Source organism: Sturnira hondurensis, unplaced genomic scaffold (assembly GCF_014824575.4).
Source record: "Sturnira hondurensis isolate 20B ecotype Veracruz unplaced genomic scaffold, ASM1482457v3 Scaffold0008640, whole genome shotgun sequence".
Taxonomy (NCBI): Eukaryota; Metazoa; Chordata; class Mammalia; order Chiroptera; family Phyllostomidae; genus Sturnira; species Sturnira hondurensis.
The window spans coordinates 22732044-22757394 of NW_028081271.1; the positions used below are offsets into that span (position 1 = coordinate 22732044).

At 42.5% G+C, this 25351-nt stretch overlaps 1 protein-coding gene across 5 annotated transcripts in view; it reads right to left on the reverse strand.

Annotated features, from left to right (window-relative positions):
* Positions 1 to 25351, reverse strand: part of SLC20A2 (solute carrier family 20 member 2) — a 100042-nt gene that overhangs the window by 46264 nt on the left and 28427 nt on the right. Inside the window, exon 1 of one of the 5 annotated variants that reach the window (XM_037055478.1) lies at positions 22448 to 22807. The exons of the other annotated variants lie outside the window; for them this stretch is intronic. The gene's annotated coding sequence lies outside the window, so the exon portion shown is untranslated. Of the gene's footprint in view, positions 1 to 22447; positions 22808 to 25351 lie in introns of those variants that run through there. 5 annotated transcript variants of the gene reach the window in all.

A 25351-nucleotide genomic window follows, 5' to 3' on the forward strand; every position in this document is an offset into this window, starting at 1 on the left:
CTGCCGAGAACAGAGACGGCCCACACTCACAGTGGCTGTGGTCGGGCCAGGCATACTGTCTGAGAGCGCTGGCTATGGCAACATCAGATTTTCAAGGTGGGTGACCAACTCAGTGGGGAAAAGACTGACTTATTCAATATATGATGTAAGGACAACATGCTAACTGCTAACTATCTGAAAGGAAGAAAAAAGCTAGATTCCTACCTCCCACGAAAACAAAAGGAAGATTTCAATGTAAAAATTGAAATCTGGAGAGAGTAAAAGAAAACATCGGTAATATTCACTTAATATTGGGATGGGGAATCCTAGACACAACATCAAAGGCAGTTAGTAAAAAGAGCCACACATTTGAGTTTACAGAAATCCTGTAGCTGGGAGGCACAGAGGACTGAAGTGTGCAGGCCTCGCCTGGAACTGCCTCTTCTCTTCCTCGGCAATGATTCTCAACAGGATGCAACACTGTTCAAAACCGCCAGCAGCTGCCTTGCTTCCTGACTCTCCTACCAGGACTTTTCCGCAAGCTTTCTGATTCGCTTTCCTTCCCCCCGACAGGAACCCCCTGTAGGGTGGGATTCACAGGACTGAAGTTATTCTTCAATTTTCAAATGCTACCATTTTACAATGAGGGACCTTGGAGTATTTTGAATTACTGCAGGAGGTACTGAGGGGTTTCATAAGTTCTGTCTCCCAAACTTGTGATGTTAACGAGAGCTTCCCTTTCTTTGCTCAGTACCCTAATGCCTTCTGAACAAGCATCTCCACTTTTGGCTCCGCCCGCCATCACTTCTGTTCCTTGCTCTCTGAACCAACTCAGCTTCTCTCACCAGCCCAAGGAGCATCTCTTCGGTGTTTATAGATTCTTCTCCTGTAACTCACTCTACGAGTATCTGCTTCAACTCTAGCCTCTGATCTACATTAGAAATCTGAGTGTTCAAGTGAAAACAAACATTCTCAGAATATTTCTAGACAGATGTGTATGCTGCTAAAAACAGGAATGTTGCTGCGCTGTAGCACTTAATAGAAATCTATGCCAAAAGAAGTTTGGGCGGAGACTCTTCTCTGGAATGCTGCCAAAGGTAACATCCAGGGTGACTTCTCCAAGCAAACACTCTAAGAGGATGCCTGTCCAGTCCCTCCTCTCTCAGCCTCGGAATCTAATCACCTCCTCAATCACACGACCAGCCCCCAGACAACCAGGTCTGGAGGAGATTGTGACTTAAGTCCCCAGGGGACTTGCCCTTTTAAAGGACTGGCCCATAGCCAACCTCCTTTCCGTGTGTTTTTGCTTCTGTCTCTGAGGATCTGTTCCCTACGATTTCATGGGACTGCCCCTGGACCAAGTCCCCCTCCAACCCACGAAGGGAAGGCGGCAGGTCCCCCACGCAGGGGACCTGCTGCTCAGGAGTAATTTTCCAGCGCCTCCCCTGAAACCCGGGGTGCCCACACGCACCCTCCAACAGTGTGAAACCCGCCTTCACAGCAGTGAGGGCTGCCTCCTGACTCTGGCACTGAGAGATGTGAAGACGCGGATTTCTCTCCGGTAAAATCTAAAGGCTCTGCTACACGTGGGCCAGGCTGACGACTCAGATGTCAAAATTACTGGCTTTTCCTGGTAATACTTAAATAAAATGGAAGATTCAGTTTTGGAATGTTATTATTTGCAAAACAGTACAGCAGAAACATTTTTTCCAACATTCAGGTTATAGGTCTTGTTATAAGTACTCCTATTAACATCATTTTGAATAGTTCACAGAAACATCTACTTTACACTTTTAAATTTAAAAAATAATGGAAAGTCATAGCAGGCTTATGTTAGAAAATACTGAGCTTCATACTTTCAGAAAGTTACCAGAACAGCTCTGAAACTCGCCTGAACTACCTTTAAATAGTAAATTTGCAAATACACAAAGCCGTGTGTGGGAACACAAGAGCCTAAAGGCAGATGCTATTTTGACTGAAAGAGAAGCAAGGAAGAAGGGAGGCAAGGGGGGCAGGGAGAGAGGATGAGGAGAGGAGAGGAAGGGGGCTGGGGAAAGAAGGGGAAAGAAAATGATGTCAGAAGGAAAGACAAGACGATCGAGCCAACTGCTGAGCCCCGGCTTAGGGCACAGACACACGGAGGCAAAAGATCACAGATCCCAGAAGCAGGAAGAAGCAGGTTTACACACCAGCAACAACCAGCATGAATGCAAAGCCCGATAATAAAGCTATCAGACACTTAAAGTGAACAAGTCGCAGATTTAACGTAAACTGGAAAAGAAGTGGCAAGTATGTTTGGCTAATACGCTGAGGCTCCCACCCAGCACTAAATGTCCTTCACCTTCTCCTTTTCTCTCTGCTGTTAAAAAAAAAAAAAGAGCACATTTGTTTCCGCTGAATGGAGAAGGGAAGAAAGCAAAGGACCTGCAGTCAGAGGCCCATGGTCCATTCCAGTCCAGCCAGCTATGGGCTGCACAGCCCTGGGAAAGTCACTTAAGGGACGCATCTAAGGAATGACAACAGTGTCGGTGGCTGTGTAAAGGTGGCTGTGTAAAGGCAATAGCTCGGTGGCAGAAATCACTACACAGGATCGCTATCATTATCAGCAGATAAAGCCCTGGGGCAATGGTTGGGAAACCCGAGACTTAATCCCAGCTCTGCTACTAACTAGCAGTGTGACCTTGTGTAAGTCACGCACACTCTCTGAATCCCGTTTCGTCAGCTGTGAAATGAGGACAGTAATAACACAGGTACTTCACAGAACTACTGTTAGAATCAAATCTCATGTATACAAAGTGTTTTGTAAGTTGTGCTGAGCATCAAGCACCTGGAAGTTATTGGTGTCACTGTGGTCCGGGGAAACTTAAGTTTCCAAAATCCTTCTAGAAGATTCTTATGCCCTCCCCTCTCCAATAGTCTGTGGGTATGTCCAGACCACTTCCCTCTATGTACAAACTCTAGCCTCGCCTTTGGTTAAAGATCGACCTATATTGCAAGGCACAGGAACTTTTTTGAGGGAGGTGAAGAGATAGAAAAAAGAAACTAAAAAAGGTAAAAAAAAAAAATCACACTAAGTGGTAAAGCCACGCTGGCAGCCAGTTTGGCCAGCAGCCCCATTCCGAGGTATATTTCCCCGAGAAAAGCAAAAACACGTGTCCACGCAGGAAACTTTCTATTCTATGTCTTGAGTATGTTGGTGGTTATGCTACTTTTCACACGTGTCAAAACTCATGAAACTGTACACTTCAAACTGGCAAACTTTACTGAATATAAACTCTACCTCAATAAAATGACTAGAAAAATAACAATGGAATATATAAATATGAGAGGTGATGGATGTGTTAATAATAGACGAGAGGAAGTCTTTTGCAATGTACATTGTATCAAATGATCACAGTATATGCTTTAAATATTTTTCAATTTTGTTAATGACACCTAAATAAAGCTGAGGGGAAAATATTGGTTATAAGAAGTAATATTCACTTTTGATATTCTTCCTTTCCAATATTGCCAACATTGTCTCCCTCACCCATAAGTCCCTAGGGTAAGTTATAATACATTCGTTACATAGTTTTTTAAAACTCAGACATAGTAAAATCAGCCAGTTCAACCAAAGAGCAAGGACTCAGGGACAAGTTGTCACACCTTAAAATAATGGCTCAATTTCCAAGTCCATCCATGCTATTGCAAAAGGTAAGATTTTCTTCTTTTTTACATCCAAATAGTATTCCATTGTGTAAATGTACCACAGCTTTTTTCTCCATTTATGCCAAGTGAAATAGCCAATCAGAGAAAGACAAATACCAAATGATCTCATTTATATGTGGACTCCAATCAATAAAATGATTCAATGAACAAAGAGAAACAGGAACACAGATACACAGAACAGACTGACTGCTGTTGGCGGGGGGGCGCCGTGTAAACCTGCTGGGCAGGGCCAGGTGCGTGGAATCCCAGGACTCCACCTCGAACGGGAGTACTCGGGCAGGGTGAGGGTATTCCTTATGACATCGCGAAAGCTCTCAGAAGAGAATAAGCAACGAATCTTCAATGTGAAAAAATGCTGATGTACAAAAGAGGTCTATTACAGTGTCATTTATTATGATCCTTGAAAAAAGGACACAGAGAATGGCTGAGGAGGTACTGGCGACTTCTAAAGAGGAAATATTATACAGTCACTAAAATGATTTAACTAGAGAGTATTTCCTGACATTGAAACATTGTAATGCTAAATAAAAAAATCAGTACACAAAAAATGGTACGTGCCACATGAGTTCGACCATGTTTATAAATGCACTGACGATAAGACTTTAAAGAAATATGCCCAAGGTTAAGAGTGACTCAGAGGCTTCTGGTCAAAGGCAGTGTAGGCAGACATGGCTCCCCTCTTCACACAACCACTTCAAAACTGCAACTAAAATATAGGACAACCACCACTCAAAACCACCAGAAATCAAGATGAATGAAGTCTGACAACTATGGAATTACAGAAACCACACGCATCCACACTGGTAGGAGGGGAACAGGTTGGTCCCTCATACACTGTGCGGTGGATACAAAATTGGGAGGGACATCTCAGGAACAAGGAGTACCAGACCCATACCGGACCCCCCAACCCAGGGTTCCAGTGCCAGAAAAACAAGTCCCCTAAACTTCTGGTTGCAAAAACCAGTGGGGATTGAGTCAGTGGAAGAAACTTCTGGAGTCTCAAGCAGTTCTTTTTTAAAAATATTTTATTTATTTATTTAGAGAGAGGGGAAGGGAAGGAGAAAGAGTGGGAGAGAAACATCAATGTGTGGTTGCCTCTCATGTGTCCCTCAGTGGGGACCTGGCCCCCAACCCAGGCATGTGCCCTGACATGGAACCGAACCAGCAACCCTTTGCTTCACAGACCCATGCTCAATCCACTGAGTTACACCAGCCAGGGCTCAAGCAGTTCTTCTTAAAGAACCCACACACAGACTCACCTACTCAGACTCACTCCCTCTGAGCTCCAGCACCAGGGTAGCAGCTTGAAAGGCACCAGTGGAATACAGGGAGAAACCGAAATGTTGGGCATCAAGGCAAGCAGGGGCACTGTCCCTTTTCTAAACTCTCCCCCATCAGAGCCAGCAAGTGGGTGCCATATCTGAGACTCCATCAATCTGCCAAACACTGTCTGACCTGCCTTGGAGATCCCAGAGACTCCACCCCACCCACCCACACTGTTTTTCCATACGAATGTCTGGTCTTGTTGGCTCCTGCTTTACAACTTCCTAAATCCTCTCAAACAAGCAACAGCTGGCCTCAGTGAGCCCCAGGCCTGGCACTGGCAGCAGCTAACCTAGATTTACAGCTTGGCTTCACCTGGGAATCTCCAACACAAGTAGCAGCCATCTCAGATTGCTTTATATCTCAGGCAGGGCGGCCCCAGGCAAAACACAGGTGGGGGCTGAAATTGGCCTATACTGCCTAAAAAATCCCAGGGCCAGGGCACCTGTGGACAGCTACAGACCACGTCAGAGCACCACCACCTTGCCCCTGCACAGCTGATCCTCCACAGAGGGCAGAAATTGGTGGTCAGTGGTCACAGCCAATTTTGTAGCTGACTGGCCTGGAAAATCCCTCCCATTGACCTACCAACAGCAATCAAGGCTCAACTATAAGAGGAGGGTGTAGTCAGCCCACATGAAGGGCAGGCACACCTCGAGTACCCACGTGGCTGATGAGGAGGCTGTGCCACTGGACCTTACAGGACATCTACTACATGAGGCCATGCTACCAAGACAGAAAGTCAAAGCAGCTCCTACCTAATACATAGAAACAAACACAGGGAGGCTGCCACAAGAGGAGACAAAGAAACATGGCCCAAATGAAAGAACAAATCAAAACTCCAGAAAAACAGCTAAACCAAACAGAGATAGGCAATCTATCAGGTGCAGAGTTCAAATGCTGGACATAAGGATGCTCAAGAAACTTAGTGAGGACCTCAACAGCATAAAAAGGATCCAGTCAGAAACAAAAGATACACTAAATTGAAATAAAGAACAATTTACAGGGAAACAACAGTAGAGTAGATGAAGCTGAGAATCAAATCAATGATATGATTCTCAAAAATAAGGAAGCAAAAAAACAACCAATCAGAAGAACAAGAATAAAAAAATGAAGGTAGTATAAGCAGCTTCTGTGACAACTTCAGATGGACCAACATTTGCCTCACAGGGGTGCCAAAAGGAGAAGAGAAAGAACAAGAAATTGGAAATCTATTTGAAAATAATAATGAAAGAAAACGTCCCTAGTGTGGTGAAGGCAAATAGACATACAAGTCCAGGAAGCACAGAGAGTCCCAAACAAGATGGATGCAAAGAAGTCCACTCCAAGACACATCGTAATTAAAATGCCAATGGTTAAAGATAGGGAATCTTAAAAGCAGCAGGAGAAAAGAAGTTAGTTACCTCCAGGGGAGTTCTCATAAGATTGTCAGCTGATTTCTCAAAAGAAACTTTGCTGGGTGGAAGGGACTGATAAGAAATATTCAAAGTCACGAAAAGCAGGGACCTACAGCCAAGATTGCTCTACCCAGCAAAGTTATCACTGAAAATCCAAGAGCAGATAAAGAGCTTCCCAGACAAGAAAAACACTAAAGGAGTTCATCATCACTAAACCATTACTATATGAAATGTTAAAGGGACTTATTTAAGAAAAAGATCAAAACTATGAACAATAAAATGGCAACAAATACCTATCTTTCAACAATTGAGTCAAAAAAAAACAAAGGAAACAAGAAGAACAGAGACAGACTCATGGATACAGACAGTGTTTTGATGGTTGCCAGATGGAAGGAGTGTGGGGAATGGGTGAAGAGGTGAGGGGACTAAGAAGTGCCAATAGGTAATTACAGAAGAGCCAGGGGGATGCTGAGTCCATGCAGGAAATGCAGTAGCCAAAGGACTTCTATGCATGACCCGTGGACACGAACAAGGGTGGGGGCACTGCCTGAGGGAGTAGGGAATGCTTGGTGGAGGGGTCAGAGAGGGAAAACCCTGGACAACTCTAATAGCATAAGCAATAGCATAAGGGTACATCATTTAAAATAAAAAAAATTAAATGATGTACCCTTCAATAAAGTTGGCTTTTAAAAAGTAACAACTAAAAACTAAAAAAAAAAAAAAAAGGAAGAGTGACTCTCTCTAGGTCTCTTTACATTTTTAAATATATCCATTTTTTTTTACTGTTAGCTTTTTTACTGTTATCATTAGAAAAACCCTTCAAAACACTAGAAAGCATACTTTTTAAAAAATGTTAGGAATGTACCACCCAAATACACTGAGCTCTTGCTAATAAAACGAGTTTCACATGAATCTGTTTTCAGCCGGGGCCTCCCAGACAATTCTTTCTTCAAGCTCACACTCTCCACCCTGCTATTCTCCTTCCTTACCTGACATTGGTTTTTCACTTGCAAGAATCCCCTTTGTTCTGGTATCTGAATACTCAGGTCCTTCTATTGCAATCCCACTTGCAGGACTCTAGAGGCCCACCCTCAGCCACACTGGTTTTCCTGTAGGACCCTTTCCTCATCTTCCTTACACTCCACTTGACTGAGTACTTTGCAGGCCTTTGTACTTAAACAGTATTTGAGATTAATGCTCACAATAAACAACCTATAAGTGTTTTTTTTTACTCCTATTTGGTTCGCAGAATTAGGGAATCCGAAGGGACGTAGAAGTCCTCTAGCCCAACTCGGGTAATTCTGTAGATGTGACTGCCCTAACTGAAAGTGTACGTTAGCGCACGATCCTGGAAATGCACTTCTGTTTACTATGTAAGAGACAAGCAGATGAAAGCAATGTAAAGACACTAGGAAGCGATGCTCCTGGTTGACTAGCATCAGGCCTCCTTAAAGACACCAGCTCGTGTTCAGGGAGCTGAGATGCCCTGGGGGCCTGGTCTAAGCTTGGCCTGGGGAGGCAGAGACAATAGAGGAAGAGGGAAGGGTGATAAAGAAGATGGGTTACTAAGAATGTGGCAGAGCCTTCGTCCTTGGAAATTTTCAAGATTAAATGGTATCTTTAAATCCTGTCCAACTCTATTATTCTAAACCAACCAGCAACCACAGGACTAAGAAGAGGCAGTTTAGCCTGGAACAATGAACCACAGGATTGCTCTGTGGGAAGAGGGGGTGGAATTTCTGACCCTTTCTTGAGCAAGTGCGATCGACGGCCTTCATGAATTCAGGGAACGAGAACAAACTTATTCTGGTCCTCTATCTAAAGTTTCCACTGCAGACCCTGTGGACCCAGCTCTTCAAAACCATTGTTGGTCTCCAGCCCTCACCCCTGCTAGGATCACCATCCTGCATGTTTGTCATTCTGACATTTAACTACTTTTTGGCTCATAAAGCATTTGTGTTATTTAGCTGTTTTCCATGCAACCTGCTGCTCTCTCAGAAGAAATTACATAAACGTATTAAATAGACTTTAAAAGAATAAAGAAACAAAAGGCAAAAATAATTAAAACAAGATGAAGTTAAAAGAGGTAGGGTGATTTGGCCTGGGGAAAGAGAAAATTTAGGTCTTACATGAAAAATACTTTTAAAAACAGAAAGACTGCCTCAGGAGGCGTAAGCGCTGTTTTCATGGAGCTGTCCAAATGGAATCTCAATGACTGTATGGTGAGTTAGGGTAAGAAAGTTTTTATTTATTTTTTCCACTTTAAATATATAATGCAATAATTCCATGCAAGAGTTACTATAAGGAAATACATTACCAGTCACTCTACCTAACTTAAAGATACAGCAAACAGTCTTTCATTGTACTAAGAAAGGCTACACTCGGCTAGGAGGAAAAACCTGCAACCCCATGTGCGTCTGCACACTGAAATGACCTCCCGCTGGACACGCGGGACTACCGCAGCAGAGATTTTTAAAAGGATATTGCCACCCGGTTGGAGTGTTTTAGGTAAAATATGGCTCGGAGACTAGTTGACCTTTACACATTTACTCCCACTCTACGACAGAAATAGCTGTTAAATATTTTCCCTTTCCACGTACGCAGTAGATGGACTCCCCCTCCCCAGATATTCTAGGCCACTTTCTCCTTTTCTCATAACCAAAAATAGACTCGTTTTCATGAGCAAATCACTTAACATCACTTCTATCAAACGGCGAACCTAGGATGACTTGTTCCGATTCTGTGCCCTGAAGTGTTGGCCTGTTTGGCTACCTTCCAAGAGCTAAATTAGGAAAATACTTTCCCTTCGGTCACCGTTTAAAATGGAACTATGTGTGTAAATAGATATATATATTAGTTCTTACATATTTATTTGCTAATTGTTCCAATGTTACTAAAAGCTCAATAACACAAATGATTCTTATAAAAACACTGATTCCCGATACTTTCTATTAATACAACCCTAATCTAAACAGAAGAGTTGACAGATGAAGATTATTATCTTAACTATTTTCCATGCTTAACTTACAGTCCCATATTTCTTGCTCTCATTCCAGAGGTTGTTAAGCAACAGTTGTTAGGGAGCAGAAAAAGCAAGACAGGGCAAATAATTATTAAACTAATTTAGTCAGACTTTTTCTCTTTTGCAATGTGGGAAAGTCTGCTCAAGTTTCTGAGGAACTTCATTAAAACTCTGCAAATCCGATTCAGTTCCACCAACAACTTGCCAGATTCAGAGTATAAACAGCCAAAAAAGGCAGTAAGTCAGGTGAAAATGCAGCAGTTCTTCCTATCTCCCACTAAGACTACTGAAATGGAAACCTATGACTAAATTAAGAAATCATAACCATTTGCTTGTTACCACCTTGGAGGAACCATAAGACAGTTCGTAAGATTCCTTTGAAAATGATTTCCTAATTCTGAGGGTGCTCCAGGCCTTATTTCTTTATGCGTAATGAAGATAAACTTTCTTGGGCAAGTCACTGGCTCTTGCTGCTCATTTTCCTTCAGAAAACTTAGAGCTAGGCAGGATGCTTTGATGTGAACATAAAGAACTTTCTTGTAACTAAAAAGCAACCAGACAGAAGATGTTCTTTAGTGATGTTTGAAATCATTGAAGAGAAAGAAAAATATGTAATTACACTGTCTGTTGTCATCACCTACTTAATTACCTTTATTAGATCTGGTGTGTGGATGTATTCAGATTACTGTCTGGTGTCACTTCCTTTCAGCCTAAGGAACCTCTCTTGTTAGTATCTCTCGTGAGGCAGATCTGCTAGCAGTGGATTCTGTTTTTATTTACTTAACAATGTGTTTATGTCACCTTCACTTTTTAAATACAGCTCTGTGGGATACAGAATTCTTTCAGCACTTGAATTTTTCTTCTCACTGCCTCCTGGCCTCCACGGTTTCTGATGAGAAGTCAGCTGCCAATGTTACTGGGGTTCTCTCTGGTATTGTACTGAGCAAGTCAGTTCTCCCTGGCTGCTTTCCAGACCGCCTCTCCATCTTTCGGATCGGGTGTGATCATATGTCTGGGTGTGATCTCTTTGTGTTTACCCTAACTGGAGTTTAAGTATGTTGGGGCGTGTACATTAGTGGTTTCCATCAAATCTGGTAAGTTGTCAGCCATTACTTTGAACATTTTTCCAGCCCCTTCTACTTCTGGTATTCCTCAATGGTGGTCCACTTAACGCTGGCCTAAATGGTAGTGGTGTGCAAATATCTCTTCAAGTCCCTGCTTGCAATTCTTTTGGGTATATACCCAGCAGTGGAATTTCTGGGTGATATGGTCATTGGTTTTAATTTTTTAAGGGACCCCCATACTGTTTTGCCCAGTGACTAAACCATTTTACATTCCACAAAGGTGCCAATTTTTCCATATCCTTGCCGACATGTTATTTTCTCTTTTATTTTGTATGAATAGCCATCCTAATGGTGTGAGGTGATATCTCATTGTGGTTTCAATTTGCATTTCCCTATTAACCAGTGATGATGAGCATCTTTTCATGTGCTTGTTGGCCATTTGTATGTCTTCTTTGGAGAAATGTCTATTCAAGTCCCTTGCCCATTTTTTAATAAAGTTGTTTTTTTTTGTTTGTTTGTTTTTTTTGCTGTTGAGTTATAGGAGTTCCTTATATGTATATTCTGGATATTAACCCCTTATCAGGTACATGATTTGCAAATATTTCTTCCCATTCTGTAGGTACCTCTTCATTCCAATGATTTTTGTCCTTTGAGGTACAGAAGCTTTTACTTTTCATGCCATTCAATGTTTCTATTTTTACTTTTGTTGCTTGTGCTTTTAGGGTCCCATCTGCATTTGGTTCTTTTTTATCATTCCTATTTCTTTAAAGATAGACTCTGTTTGATGAGTCACCAACACTACATCTTCCTTTAATTCAAGAATGATTTCTTCTAAGTCTTTGAACATATTTGTAATAGCTGCTTTGAAGTCTCTGTCCTTTAAATTCCATATCCGGGTCCCCTCAAAAGCAGTCTCCATTGTCTGCTTCATTTCTCCCGTGTAGGCACCACACTTTCCAGTTTCTTTACCTGACTCCAATTTTTCTGTTGAAAATTGGACATTTTAGATAATATAACAACTCTCTTACTGTGACTCCCATCCCCCGCCCCCAGAGCTTTGTCGTTCTTGTTCCGTTGTGTGTGTATGTGGCTGCTCTCCTTCTGTGAAGCCCACTTTCCCTACCGTGGACAGCTGTCCCTGTCCCTCTCCATATTTTCTCCTTTGTGTTTATAGTTTCGTCTGGCTTGCTGGGACTACCCTTGGGACAGAATAAGCCCTGAACGGTCAAGGATTGTACTTAACCCCTTAGCTAGTCAGATATTTACCTTTGACCGTGGCTGTGTGTGGTTTAGAGACTACTTTCACAGTTCAGGGACTAAGGGATGGAGGAAAGGTCTACATATAAGGAGGTTGCACTGAGGTAATCTTCGGGGAGCTGGAATGATTGTGTGTCCAGTCCGTGGTGGTGGAGGTAAATAACCCTGAACATGTGTAAAAACTCATAGAGCTGTACACCACCAAAAGCAAATTTTACTGTATGTAAATTTTTTAATAGGTCAGGATTTTACTTTAAATAAAGATACCTTTACAACTATATTGTACTTACATAGCTGCATTCAATTTGATCACTGAGTTCTTTTTAAAAAAAGATTTTAATTATTTTTAGAGAGAAGGAAGGGAGAGAGGGAGATAAACATCGATGTGCAAGAAATACATTGATCATTTGCCTCTCACATGCCCCAACTGGGGGCCTGGCCCACAACCCAGACACGTGCCTTGACTGGGAGTTGAACTAGCAACCTTTTGGTTTGAAGTCTGGCACTCAATCTACTGAGCCACACCAGCCAGGGCTGATCACTGAGTTCTTTAGAAATACACTACTTAACAGTAAGATAGAAAAAAACAAGCTTCCTTATTATAGCCTTGCCTACTGAGGGTCATTTCTTCTCAGAACACAATAAGGATGAAACTTTTTAAAAGGTGTAACATTATGAGACTGTACTTAAAAGCATCTTGCAAGATAGTCTGAAAGCTCAAACTCTTGCGCCAGTTAGCCAAGTTGTGAATAAACAAAAAAGTTCTTGAAGGTAATTTAAAGTGCTGCTTTTAAGGATAAGAAAATAAAGCAGCCTTATCACTGATATAGAGAAATTTTAGTGGTTTGGATAAATAGATCAAACCAGACACACCCTCAAGTCCAAGCCTAATCCACAGCAAGGCCCTCACTCTCTCCAATTCTGTGAAGGCTGAGAGGGGCAAGGAAGCTGCAGAAGTGTGAAGCTGGCAGAAGCTGGTCAAGAGGTTCACGGAAAGAAGACGTGTCCATAACATAATAGCGCAAGGTGAAGCAGCAAGCACTAATAGAGGAGCTCCAGCCAGTTATCCAGATCTAGCGAAAATCATTCATGAGGGTGGCTACCCACACAACAGATTTTCAGTGTAAATGAAACAGCCTTGTGTTAGAAGAAGCTGTCCGTGTAGGACTTTCATAGCTAGTGAGAAGCCAGTGCGTGGCTTCAAAGCTTCATCAGGCTGAGCCTGTTGTTGTGACTTTAAGTTGAAGCCAGTGCTCATTTACCATCCCAAATTCCTAGGGCTCTTAAGAATTATGCTAAATTTACACCATCTATGCTCTATAAACGGAAGGACAAAGCCTGGATAACAGCACGTCCTGTGTACAACATGGTTTACTAAACATTTTAAGCCCAATACTGAGACCTACTTACTGCTCAGAAAAAAAAAGATTCCCTTCAAAATAGTACTGATGATGGACATGCACCCGAGAGCTCTGACGGAGATAAACACTGAGATTAATGTTGTTTTCATGCCTGCTAACACAACATCCATTCTCCAACCCACAGGTCAGGAAGTAATTTCGACTTTCAAGTCTTATTAAGGAGATATATTTAGTAAGGAGCTGCCACAGATAGCGATTCCTCTGGTAGACCTGAGCAAAGTAAACTGAAAACCTTCTGGAAAGGGTTCACTGTTCTAGATGCTATTAAGAACACCTGGGGGATTCATGGGAAGAGGTCAAAACATCAACACCAATGGGAGCTGATTCGGACCCACACAGACGCCTTTCAGGGGTTTAAGACTTCAGCGGAGGAATTAACTGCAAATGTGGTGGGCACAGCGCGAGAACTAGGATTGGAAGTGGAGCCTGAAGACGTGGCCACGCTGCTGTAGAGCCACGCGTGAGGGGTTGCTTCTTGTGGGTGCGCAAAGCAAGTGGTTTCTTGAGACGGAATCTACTCCCAGTGAAAATGCTGAGGCGACTGTGGAAATGATAACCAGTGATTTACAGTGTTATGTAAACGTAGTTGATAAAGCCGCAGCAAGGTCTGAGAGAACTGACTCCAATTCTGAAAGAAGTTCTACTGTGGGTAAAATACCACCAACAATTACATGCTACAGAGAAACAGTTCGTGAAATGAAGAGTCACTGATGTGGCAGGCTTCACATTCATTTGAAGAAATCGCCACAGCCACCCCAACCTCCAGTGCCCACAACACTGAGGCAGGACCCTCCACAGCAAAAAGGCCATGACTCAAAAGCTCAGATTGCATTTTTTAGCATAAAGCATTTTTAATGAAGGCATGTACATTGTTCTTCTAGACATAATTCTATTGCACACTTAAAAGACTGCAGCATGGTGTAAGCATAACTTTTATATGAACTGGGAAACCAAAAACCTCACGTGGCTCACTTTATTGCAATGTTCTCTTTATTATGGTGACCTGGAACTGAACCCACAGTACATCCGAGGTACGCCTGTGCCTAATCAAAAGAAGTTTCTTATGGATTGAGCTTCAAGTCATATTCTTCGAGTAAACATTTTAAATGTATGTAATTGTTACTGACAAGTCTCAAGGAGCCTGAAGACACTCTGACTTAAAGATCAGGGGGAGAAAATCAAACAAAAGTAAACAGAAGAAGAGATGGCAAAAATCGGGCCTGACAGAAAGAGGTGTGTGATTGGATGCACAACCTTCCAAGTCCCCAGGGATACTTAACTCGCACAGAAGGCTGAGTCAGAAAGTGACGGGACATCACAAAAATTCTCTCTCTTGTTCCAGCTACCACTTTAATTTCAAGTCAAGTCTAAAGCCATCAGTCTTAAAAAAAAAAACAACAAACCTTGTAATAGATGAGCTCATTTCTAACTCCCAACCACTTCACAATGTTGAATGCATTCATATTCTCTTACTCTTGCTTTTAGTCTTCAAGTTGAGGCAAAAGCAAAATAAAAAACAGATCAGCAAACAAAAAACAAAATGGAATAAACTCAGTCCATATTCTTAAGCTGAGATTTCTTTTCCTTTGGCTCTTACAAAAGTCACCCTTTTCTCTGAAAGTCACCATTTGCCTGCCCTTTCCAACTCAGTCTATACTCTAAGGAAATATTTTTATCTGCTCTACCCCTTTTCAAAAGATGTCTTTCCATTCATCTTGCATAACAATCTATTAACCAAACTGTAACCACCTAGGCATTTATTCCATCTCGATGGGGCGTGGGGCGTTTCTCAGGTCTGTGCTCACACCGTGCAGGAGAACTCGCCTAGGCTGAAATCACTCAGCAGCTCTACATGGCTACCACAGTTCTCACAGGGAACATTCCTCTATTCGTAGAATATTTGACTTTGGGGATGGAATGGTTCACCCACATCTTTTTCCCCTCACCCAAAGAAAGTGAAGAGAAACACATGCAATATGGGTCTCTGCTTCTATAAGGAGCCTATAGTGCCAAGAAAAGTTACATGATCATTCTTATAATGTAACTGCAGGAGAAAGAGACAGGATGGTAAAGAAAGAAAAGAAAAAGGAAAAGATGAAAAGAACACTCCTTGTAAGGATGAAAAATGGTACGAAAGAAACTTGAAAAACCAGTTTTCTTAGTTCTAAGTATTCTGGGAAATACTCTTCTATGAGTAACAAAGATTCTGAACCAAAGGTTAGGCCAAAATATGGTGGGTGTGCATGATGGTATATTCCCTTTGATTTCTCACGGCACTCTGGCTTTCAATTAAGTTTAAGGCATCAGTCCTCCTAAAAGCAGATTCCATTTGGTCTCAATCTAAATCTCTATCGCCAGGTAAACCCGGTGACAGATTCCACTCATTCAGGCCTAAACTCAGTAACACGCTTCAAAGAGATCCTTTAAACAACCGCCAAAGCACTTTCACCTGTCACCATACAAAGTGGGCTGAAAGGGAAGCCTACTATTTTCGCTCAAGATTTTCTCAAATCAACTGATACCAGTACCAAAACAGTTCCCCAAATAACCTTCAGATCAAGTCCACAAGGACATCCTAGCAGCACTGAACTATCACGTCTAGTAAACACTGGTGGGAAACTTGGATACTTCAAAAACAAGTGCTTTGGAAACACTAGCTAGGAGGCCCTGTGCTTTTCATCATCCCTCATCACCATCACTCAAAATATTATATGAGCTCTATAGATATGGGTCCACCATTCGTTACTTTCTATCTAAGATCTAGAATGATACTCAAAAATTTAAATGGATAATCCTGATGCCAGAAGTATTATTTTAATGACTTAAAATAGGCTACATTTCCCAGCTCCCTTCCTCTGCTCTCCAAATAATACTAAACCCGAGATCCTGGCCGACTTGAGATCATATTAGAATTCACTAACATCCGGGACACTAAGTGGTGAAAGCAGACCCTTGCTGATACCCCCCACACCACAGAATTCACAGAACTGACCGTTATCACGCGGGACTCTTCTGAAAAGCCTAGATCTCCAGTCTCTCCCTTAAAAGTAAATCCATTTTTATTATAAAAATAATATGCATGTATATAAAATTTGGTAAACACAGAAAAGTAGAAAGTAAAACAAAGGAAGATATCCCTGGCCTCCAACCACGATACAGCCACTGTTTCTGCGCACATCTTGTGTGAACTAGTTTTATCCATTGAGGTAGGCATTACTCACATAAACCACTGAGGAGACACTGCCAAATTAAATATAAACGTCAAAACAAAAATAAATTACAATAGTTCTTTTCTGACAAGAAAGTGTTTCATTATCACATACGTAATACATGCTCATGGGAGAAAGAAATCCAAAACAGGTGACCAAAAAGACGGGGTGTTGTGGTAACTGTTGCTTACGTATGGTTCACGGCATTCTCTTCCCATGTCCATACACATGACACCTTTGAATGCAAGCCATTAAGCCACTAAAAAATGCCTTCCATTAAAAAAAATGGGGACACACACAAATGTATTTTGTAACCTGCTAGTTTTACTCGAAATAGATCTATCACAATTTTAAATGGCTGGGTGATGTTGCATTATATGGCTACACCATAAATTATTTAACCAGCGCCTTTTTACGTCGTTTGTGCGTTATTTTATTGAATTATTAGGTTAGTAATTATTGAGTAGTCTCAAAATAAGCAAAGGAAGTTTTTTCCCCCTTCCTTCTCTTCAAGTTTAATTTTCTTGACTGAACAACCCTAATGAGAAAAAATTTATCCCAAAGCACTTAACCACTCTCCTTTAAAATGACACATATGTGGACTAGATATGAGATTGATTTTAGAAACAAAATTATTTTTTCCAGGGCTATATACAGAAAATAATTAGTATTTAGCAATTTCTCTTAATCTAGAAATAAAAATCACCTCTACCTGCTATCATTAAGACCCAAATCAATCAACCATTTGGAACTCTCCCTATTGGAAATAATGTTATTGAGAAATTGCAGGTTTCCAAGAAAATATCTTACACTCAGAGCCCAGTGCGGGGCGTTGAAAACCAGCTCCCTCTGCCCTCCAGACTAGTGAGACGTCTACCTCGTGGGCGTGCAGCCACCACACCCCGGGGCCCGTGTCCTCTGTGAGCCAGCACCTCGAGGAGAGACAGCGGTGCACACTGCTCAAAGCCTGCGAGATCAGTTTTTCAGCCATAACAAGGTCCCAAGATTGTGTAACAGCATCGGTGCACACACCTGCCACCTTTACACCCCTCTGTCTCCCATTACAAGGCAAACTAGGGTTGGAGCCAGACTGTCCTCACTTGTCTTTTCTCACTTCAAGGAATTCTTAATACTCTGCAAACATGTAATTATACAGCTATAAAAGCCAAGGATGCTGCGTATTCCATTTTTCATTGCTAAAATATGAGGGCCACAGGCCCTGGCCGAGGCAGAGCATGTCCAGAATGGAGACAGCAGTGTGCCACTTGTGGGCCGCTTTTTAAGCAGCACTGGCAACACATGTCCTCAGAGAACCCCTTCTTCATTACGATCACAAAGGGCTTTCATTGTACTAAATGCTATACAAAGTATAACAAATAGACACACTCTCAGTACTCTGTGTTTTCAATCCAAGACAAGCAAAAGCATAAAGTAAAAATCTACAAAGAGCAAAGACATAACTAAATTAAGATGCATTTACATCAGGTGCAACACAGTGGCGGGGGTGGGAGGTTGAGGACAACTAGATGGACTCCTGGGAATAACTATTTGGGCAGGCAAGGGTAAGAACTGCCAATTTCCTGACTCTAGATAATTAATTACATGGGGGAGGGCATTACATGTGGCCTCAGACATTTGAACTGAATAACCACTTATTTGTATTAAGTACCTACTAATCATTGGTTGTTTCCCGCAGACACAAAAATGTCAAGACAAACAGGGTCCCTACCCTCGGCTTCTAAGGAAGAGCCACCCACCCCTCATCCTGTACTTGCATTTTCTTTTGGCCCTTCCACTTTGCCCCTCCTTCCAGGGTGCCCCCAAGGCAGGAATAAGGAATGCCATTCCTGCAGGTGGTGAAGACAGCTGACCACCCCCCAGAGTTGGGAAAACGGGATAGTCAACCTTTCCCTACGGCCACATCTTCTGAAATGGGCTTCAGGAGGAGAGCAACTGATCTGGCCAGGGCCTGTGACAGGACATGACTACGGCTCCACGGTGTGACCTCTGCCCTAATTTCACTTCAGGGGCCCATGAAAAAGTCCCGTGGGGAAGAGGGAGTCTATTAGATAACACTGTGATAAGTAGGATACACCTGATAACACCTCGGCTGCTACTATCACGTTGTCTCATTCGATCCTCGTTTGAAATGGGCACTGCCCGAGCAACTAAGTTCAGAAAAGTAATTGCACAAGTTCCCTGGTTGATTATTAATCTTCCGTGAGTGCCAGAGGAAACCCAGAGCCAAGTCAGAGCGAGGAGGGACGCTAAGAAGTCATCTCCTGACTTCAGAGAGAATACTGAAAACACCACAAACAAATGCCCATTTTTAGATGACTTCAGGAAAAAAGTTTACATTTTCCGGCGTCCAAATTCTCCGTTATAATACCCTTTTTTATACCTCATCTGGTGGCCCTAAAACTTCAGTGTGGGCCAGAATCACATGGGGGGCTTAACACACACACTGCTGCCCTCCCCGGCCTGTTTCGGAATCTGTAGGTGGTGGGCGGGGCCTGCGCATGCGCATTTCTCACACGTTTCCAGGTGCTGCTGACTGAGGATGCCAGGAACGCACTGAGAGGACCCTGGTTCTAACCCAACTCCTACTGGACTGAACCCTTACATCCTCAATGGAAACAGACACCAGTGGGTCATTATTCCTTGGTACTGAGGCATACACATACTTGAATAACAATTCAAGAGTCCCCCAGGCATTTTCCCCCTCCAGGCTAAATAATAGAAGTTCCCTAACATCTTATTATGGGTATCGTTTTTTCAAGCCTTTAATCATTTTTTGAGGTTCATTGTTGCAACCCTCTCCAAGTCTCTTTCAGTTGTGGAGACATGAACTAGACCCAGATCCTTAGTCAGAGGCTGGCTGAGGCTGCGGACAAAGGGGAAAATGACTCACAGATCCACACAGTGCGCTCCTGTTTATTAGTCTCCCATCCCAAGCTTGCCTTATTGGCTCCCTTCTGATTCATGTTCTTCTGAGTCCTTTATGAGCTGCAGCAACGCTCAGCTGACCTTCGTAAAGCCTTTCTTCTCCGATGCTCAAAGCACATCTCCAATTTAACAGCTCCCCAACCAGTACGGAAACAAGTCATTGATTCTACTGCCTATCAATTCAGGAGGGGAGAGAAAGTCTGGAACCCAAATTCGGATTTCTATCCAAATATTGTTATATGGAGAAGGTCACTTTTTAAGTTTATTGGACTTTGGAAGATCGCAAGTTTACTTCCTCTACATAGTAATAACAGGTGTAGGTAGAGCTACTGAGCCACCTTCCCTTTGTGAGGGCACCGGAGTGGAGAACTAGGAGTTGTGGGTAAGGTTGCTGGGGTCAGTCTTCTCACTTTCATCACCTCCCCAGCTGCTGGAAGACGGGAGGCGCAGAGCAGCACCCCAGGTGGCAGGGCAGCCTGTCCTAATGCTACTCGGCAAAGGCCCAGGTGAAATGGGAGCTGGCCCACATGCTGGCTCTCCCCGCATGGTCTTGTCTTTCTCTTCATCATCCCCAGACTCCTTCTTCTGCCAGACCACTCAGTGTATATGTCAAGGGCCTGGCCTTTGTGCACTGCTGAATTCTAGCACGTGAGCTCTTTGAGAGTAAGAACTCTGCTTTCTTTGCGCATTGTATGTGCTCTGGGGGTGCTTCACACATGCCAGATAATGACAACAGACCCAGTATTTCCAGGAGAGATCAGCATTCCTGCCGATGGGCAGATCCTACCACCATTTACTTGTAGGGAAAACCAGCAAAGCTGAAGGCACCCCTCTTGCTCACTATTCTTTCATTTTAGATAAAACAGTTGGAACTCGATATAACAAAGTCAATTCCTATGAAATTTCCTTTTGAAAGAACATTTCTAGAGATGTGATCACTGAGCATTTGCATTCAGCTCCAAAACAAAGGGAACCTGTTAGATAAGGTAAGTTTCCCTGTAGCTGTGCAGACAAGCTACCTATTAAAACCCTGATGTTGATGAAGGAGACCCAGAGAAAAGACTGCTCTTTGCCTCCCCGAAAAATCGCTCCACGCTTCAGAGCATCTTTTCTTTGGCAAAAAGTAACAGTAAAATAATTCCACTGCAGTCAGGAGCTACTCCGTCAGAGCCTCTGGGTCTGTGACCATTTTAAGAGGCAGAAGACCAGGAGGAGAGGACAGGCCCCCAGCCAGTGAAAGCAGCTTAACCAGCACTGGAGGACAGACTGGCACGGAGCTAATGGCAGTGAGGGTGATGGTGACAGAAGGTGCAGGCGTACACAGCGCATGACTGCAGCCACGGGCTCCTGGACATATCTCTCCAGTCCACAAAGCCGCCTGTGTTTCTCCACATCTGGACCCCCATTTGCGACTCTGAGTTGAGCTCATTGTGATCTGTCATGACCAAGGTTGTAACTAGTCAACAGAGCGTCTACTCACAAGGGCACCACAACCATTGTCACTGCATCAGGCACGCAGGACAAGGAGAAGCCAAGAGAATCAGAGCCCCAGCAAACATGAGAAATTCCGACACGGGTACTTGCGTAATAAAAATGATCTCCTTTTTTCATTCACCTGTATCACTCTCTCACAGTCCATAAATCATCAAAACAAACACTCTGAAAGTGTTTACGAGCCTTTTTAGCAACTCTTAAAAAAACACATGCTTCCTAGTAGTTAAAACACCTCAACTTGCTGTTTAATTAACAGTCTACCTTTAAATACACTCAATTGAGATTCTGATGGAGCCTTAACAACTAAAAGGGAGAAGAATGGTTACTTTCTCTGAATAGAAGTATATATTGTGAAGCATACACTGGAACAAGGTCTTTTTTTACTCCTGAAGATGATATTACACACTTTTCTGTTATAATTACAATTAATCTGGACTGCAAATTTCTCTTTTGCTCAGTAAAAAACTTAAGTGTAAAAAAAAGTTCCTTTCCAAAAATAGTCCAAGAGCTCCATTCTATTTTTCCTTCTTACATTCTTTTCGTACTAAATGCGCCACTGAAACACTTCCTTTCATTGTTGACACCTTAGGTCATTCGTATTTAAAATTGGACAATACATAATAACAAAGTAATTTTTAAATAAAGCTTTCACAACGGGAAAATGGCATTTGAGGGCAAGCCTCCCTCCTGGCGCGCCCAGACGACGAGACAGGGAACGCCTGTCAGGCAGCTCCTCGCTACACAGCCTATTAGAAGTGTCTCATTAAAACCAATATTCCCGGAAGGCATACAATTGACACATTAATTGATAAAGAGATTCCTGCCTGGTTCTCTGTAACAAGCAAGTTGTTTGGCATGAAGTCGGTGTACTCGGAATTAAAACACTTCCAACTAACCAAGGTGACTCAGATTTCATTAAAAATATTCAAAATTAAAATCGCTGTCCGATTTTTTTTCTTCAGTCCAGATTTAAGTTGGCAGTGACTTGTTGAATTAAGAGCAGTCAAAATTGCAGAACTGCGTGGCCTTTGGTTAGTTTTGGTAACTACCAGAGGATGCTTTCTAAACCCTTCCTCCTAAAAGTATTTTATTTTTTTTCAAGTGCTTCTCCTTACAAGTATATGGCTCTATCATTAAGCACAAAGCCCTCCTTTAAAAAATAAAAACTGCCCATCTCTACGTTTTACAAAGTCACATTTGACACTCCCGTCATGTCTCCAGCATAAAGCCTGTAAGTTCAGGGTGAGTCTAACACAGCAGGATCCCTTTCGATGTTTTCTAATATATTTGAGTTACGTTACCACTGAAAATAAAGCTCAATGACACAATCGTTTCCATAATTGAATATTTTAACAGATAAAAATACATGATAATCTACAGATTGTCTTGCAAAGATAAAAACGGTCAGAATCAAATACTTTCTCTCGGGAAAGCTGAATAAAGCAGGTTTCCCTCAGTGTGAAAGATTTAAAGGAAAACCTGTGGTCACCATTCTTAGAATCCTGTAAAGTACTCACCTCAAAGTTCCCAGTTTTCCCAAGAGATTAAAAATGACTACAATAGTAACATTAAGAAGATTTAAGGAGAAAAGAACAAAGAGAAATCTGAAAATTCACCCAGTACTTACAAGTGCTTTCAAAGGAAATCTGAGCCACAATTCTTCAGAAGACTGCTCTCCCGACCAAGAACACACTGAAGTCTAAAATAGATATCCTATCACGTTAGGAGAAGTCACATTTCAGCCTAGTAACTTCTACTTGGGTAAACAGTTTTACAACTCGCAGAACAAACCCTGGCTAAAATTAACTGCACCCCAGCGGCAGGCAGGAACTCGCTGATTTGCATCGTGTGTGTCGGGATTTATTCACTAGGAGGACATTGGTGTCCTCTGGATGGGAAATTTGGCCAAGGGGCGTGCTCTGGGGAACAATACGCAGCATCATGATTATGCTAATTATGGAATTCAGTCCCATGACACTAACTTCTTTTAAGTTGCTTTTGCAAGTACTGACAAAGAGAAAAAGTAAGCTCTTGTTCACAACAGGCACTCACTTGATTTTTTAAGCACATTCAAACCAGACAGAACTTCAGCAACAAGGTGGCGGAGCTGTGTGCTCCTCACGAGAGCGAAAGCCTGGTGAAGGCACATTCGGCCAGGTTACTTAATTACACAGCGCAACTAGACGTGGTACTGTGTGAGAGTCAATGGGCATCAAATACACAACCCAATAAGCCTATCAACACGTCGCCTTGAATGGAAGCTCTTTTTCCTTGCTATCTAATGAACTAGTTTCACTTGCTTGCTTTTTTGGCTTTGTCTCCTGTACCTCCCAAGGAGTTGCTAGGAGGACGCAGGTTCACTAATAAATTACAACTGAGAACAAACATCTCAAATATTTGCAAAAGGCATTGAAGCATTGTGAAGTGTATTTAACTGCCTGCCTGGCTTAACTAGTTAATTGTCACTAAAGACGACTGACCATCGATCTACAAAGCATTGCTGAAGCTCAAGTTAACAGGTAAAGACCTCAAGTATACAGCTGATGTTGAGAAGAAAATTAGAAGTAACATGGAACTTTCTTTAAAGAGTAGGAACTCCTTTACTAAGTACAACTTACACCAAAGACACAGAACTGCTTAATATCTACTCAAGGCGGTTCAGGCTAGGTAGTTCTAGACGTTTAAGTTCCGATGACATTCTTGGCTCATCCTTCCTGGACACTTCACAGAAAACATCAAAACTGTGTTAGAACTATCAACCAACTCTCCCAACAGCTCTGGGAAATGTCACTTTCCCTTAAAAAAACAACAGATGGGTAAACGGGGAAATTCAATCAACGACTTGTCCAAGGCTTCCTGCTAAACCAACAGGGGATTCCACCCCCTCCTGTGCTCTCTATGACATGTCTTCCATGTTAACCATTTAGCTATAATCCTACACATCTTTTGAAAACTGTTCATTTTCCCAATTTTAAAATGTCATGTCACTTTAGGCCTCAAGAGATTTATTCTACTCAACTCCCAAATTCCCGGTCTGAGCTCCAGGGGCTCCCTCTTTAACTCGCAATTGCAGGCAGGTGTTCCATGACATGGACATGACCATGTCCTTGAGAAGCACTGAGGCACACACACCCAGGGTGGCAAACGAAGTGCTTTTCAATGGCACGAGCTGGTAACCACCAGCACAGTCCCCCTCCTGTCTATTTACAAAAACTGCTAGCTGCTAGTCTGGGATTCCAACCCCACTGCCCAATCTTAGGCAGCTGTAGCCAGCATCTACCACTCACTGGGTGGTAGCTGGGGCACCTACCCCCACCCCAACTCCAAGTCACCGCAGGTGGGCATTTCCCACTCCAGCAAAAAGTTGGCACTTATCATATACGGCCGACCTCTGGTTAATACAATTAATTCTCAGTGATTCACAGCAAACTTAGTCTGGAATTCTGAAAGCCAAAAGAGGACGCTGTGAAGCTATTTCAGACACGATTACCCTTACCCTATTATGTCATAGCTCAGTAGAAGACTTTCTAAGTCGAAACATTATTTCTTCCCCAAACCAGAAAGTAAAAGCGAAGACACCAACTTTATTCCTACATCAGACTTTTCATCAGAGAGAACAGCGTGAGAGCCCCTACACCCAGCACACTGAAGGCAGGGCAGGCGGGCACTTTTCCAGTCCCCCACGTGTTCATGCTGAGAATGACTCCACTGCTTCTTTCAACACTGGCCACACCTGTTCCAAGATGCAAGCGCCAAAGCATTCCAGAGAAAATAGTGCATCCTCCAATTGACATTAGTCACCCTGCTGCTTCCTTTTCATTAGTGAAAATAACTTGAGTCAACTGTACTTTTGTTCCAGGCATGGTTATCACAGTAGGGGAAATCTATGTGCACCATTAAAAGCAAGATAAGTTCTTCCCACTGGTTCTCGGGAACTTGTGGTGGGGGAGCAGAGATGGGGAGCACTGTGCCTCTGGAGGGGGGTGCTCTATGGGATCCTCAGCCTAACAGATCCATGAAATGAAAACAAAAAGAGACACAACTGTTTTTACACACTTGAGTTAATGAATTAACCTAGACACAGACCCTCCAGAGCAGCTACATATACAATTTTAAATTTTCTAGTAGTTGCATTGAAAAAGCAAAAACAAAGAAGTGAAACTAGTTTTAATAATCTATTTCATTTAACTCACTATATCCAAGAACCTGTCATTTCGGCATGTAATGACAGCCGTAGCTGTTATGGTCACATCCCTTCTACCATCAGTCTAGTCCTTGCTGAAGACCAACTGGGATATTTGCTGAGTGAGGATTAAAGCTCCCTGCTTTTATATTTATAGCTCAAAGCCTCAAAAAATAAAAACAGAAAGGGGGTTCAAATGCTCAAGTATTTCAGAGAAACTGAGGGTCTATATAAACTCTCTCTTTGAAAACTCTAGCTCTGACAGCCTGATGGATCTTTCCCTATTTTATCACCTCCTGCGGCCAGTCTAAGGTTGAGCCAGCATTTAGGGACACTGACTAAACATAT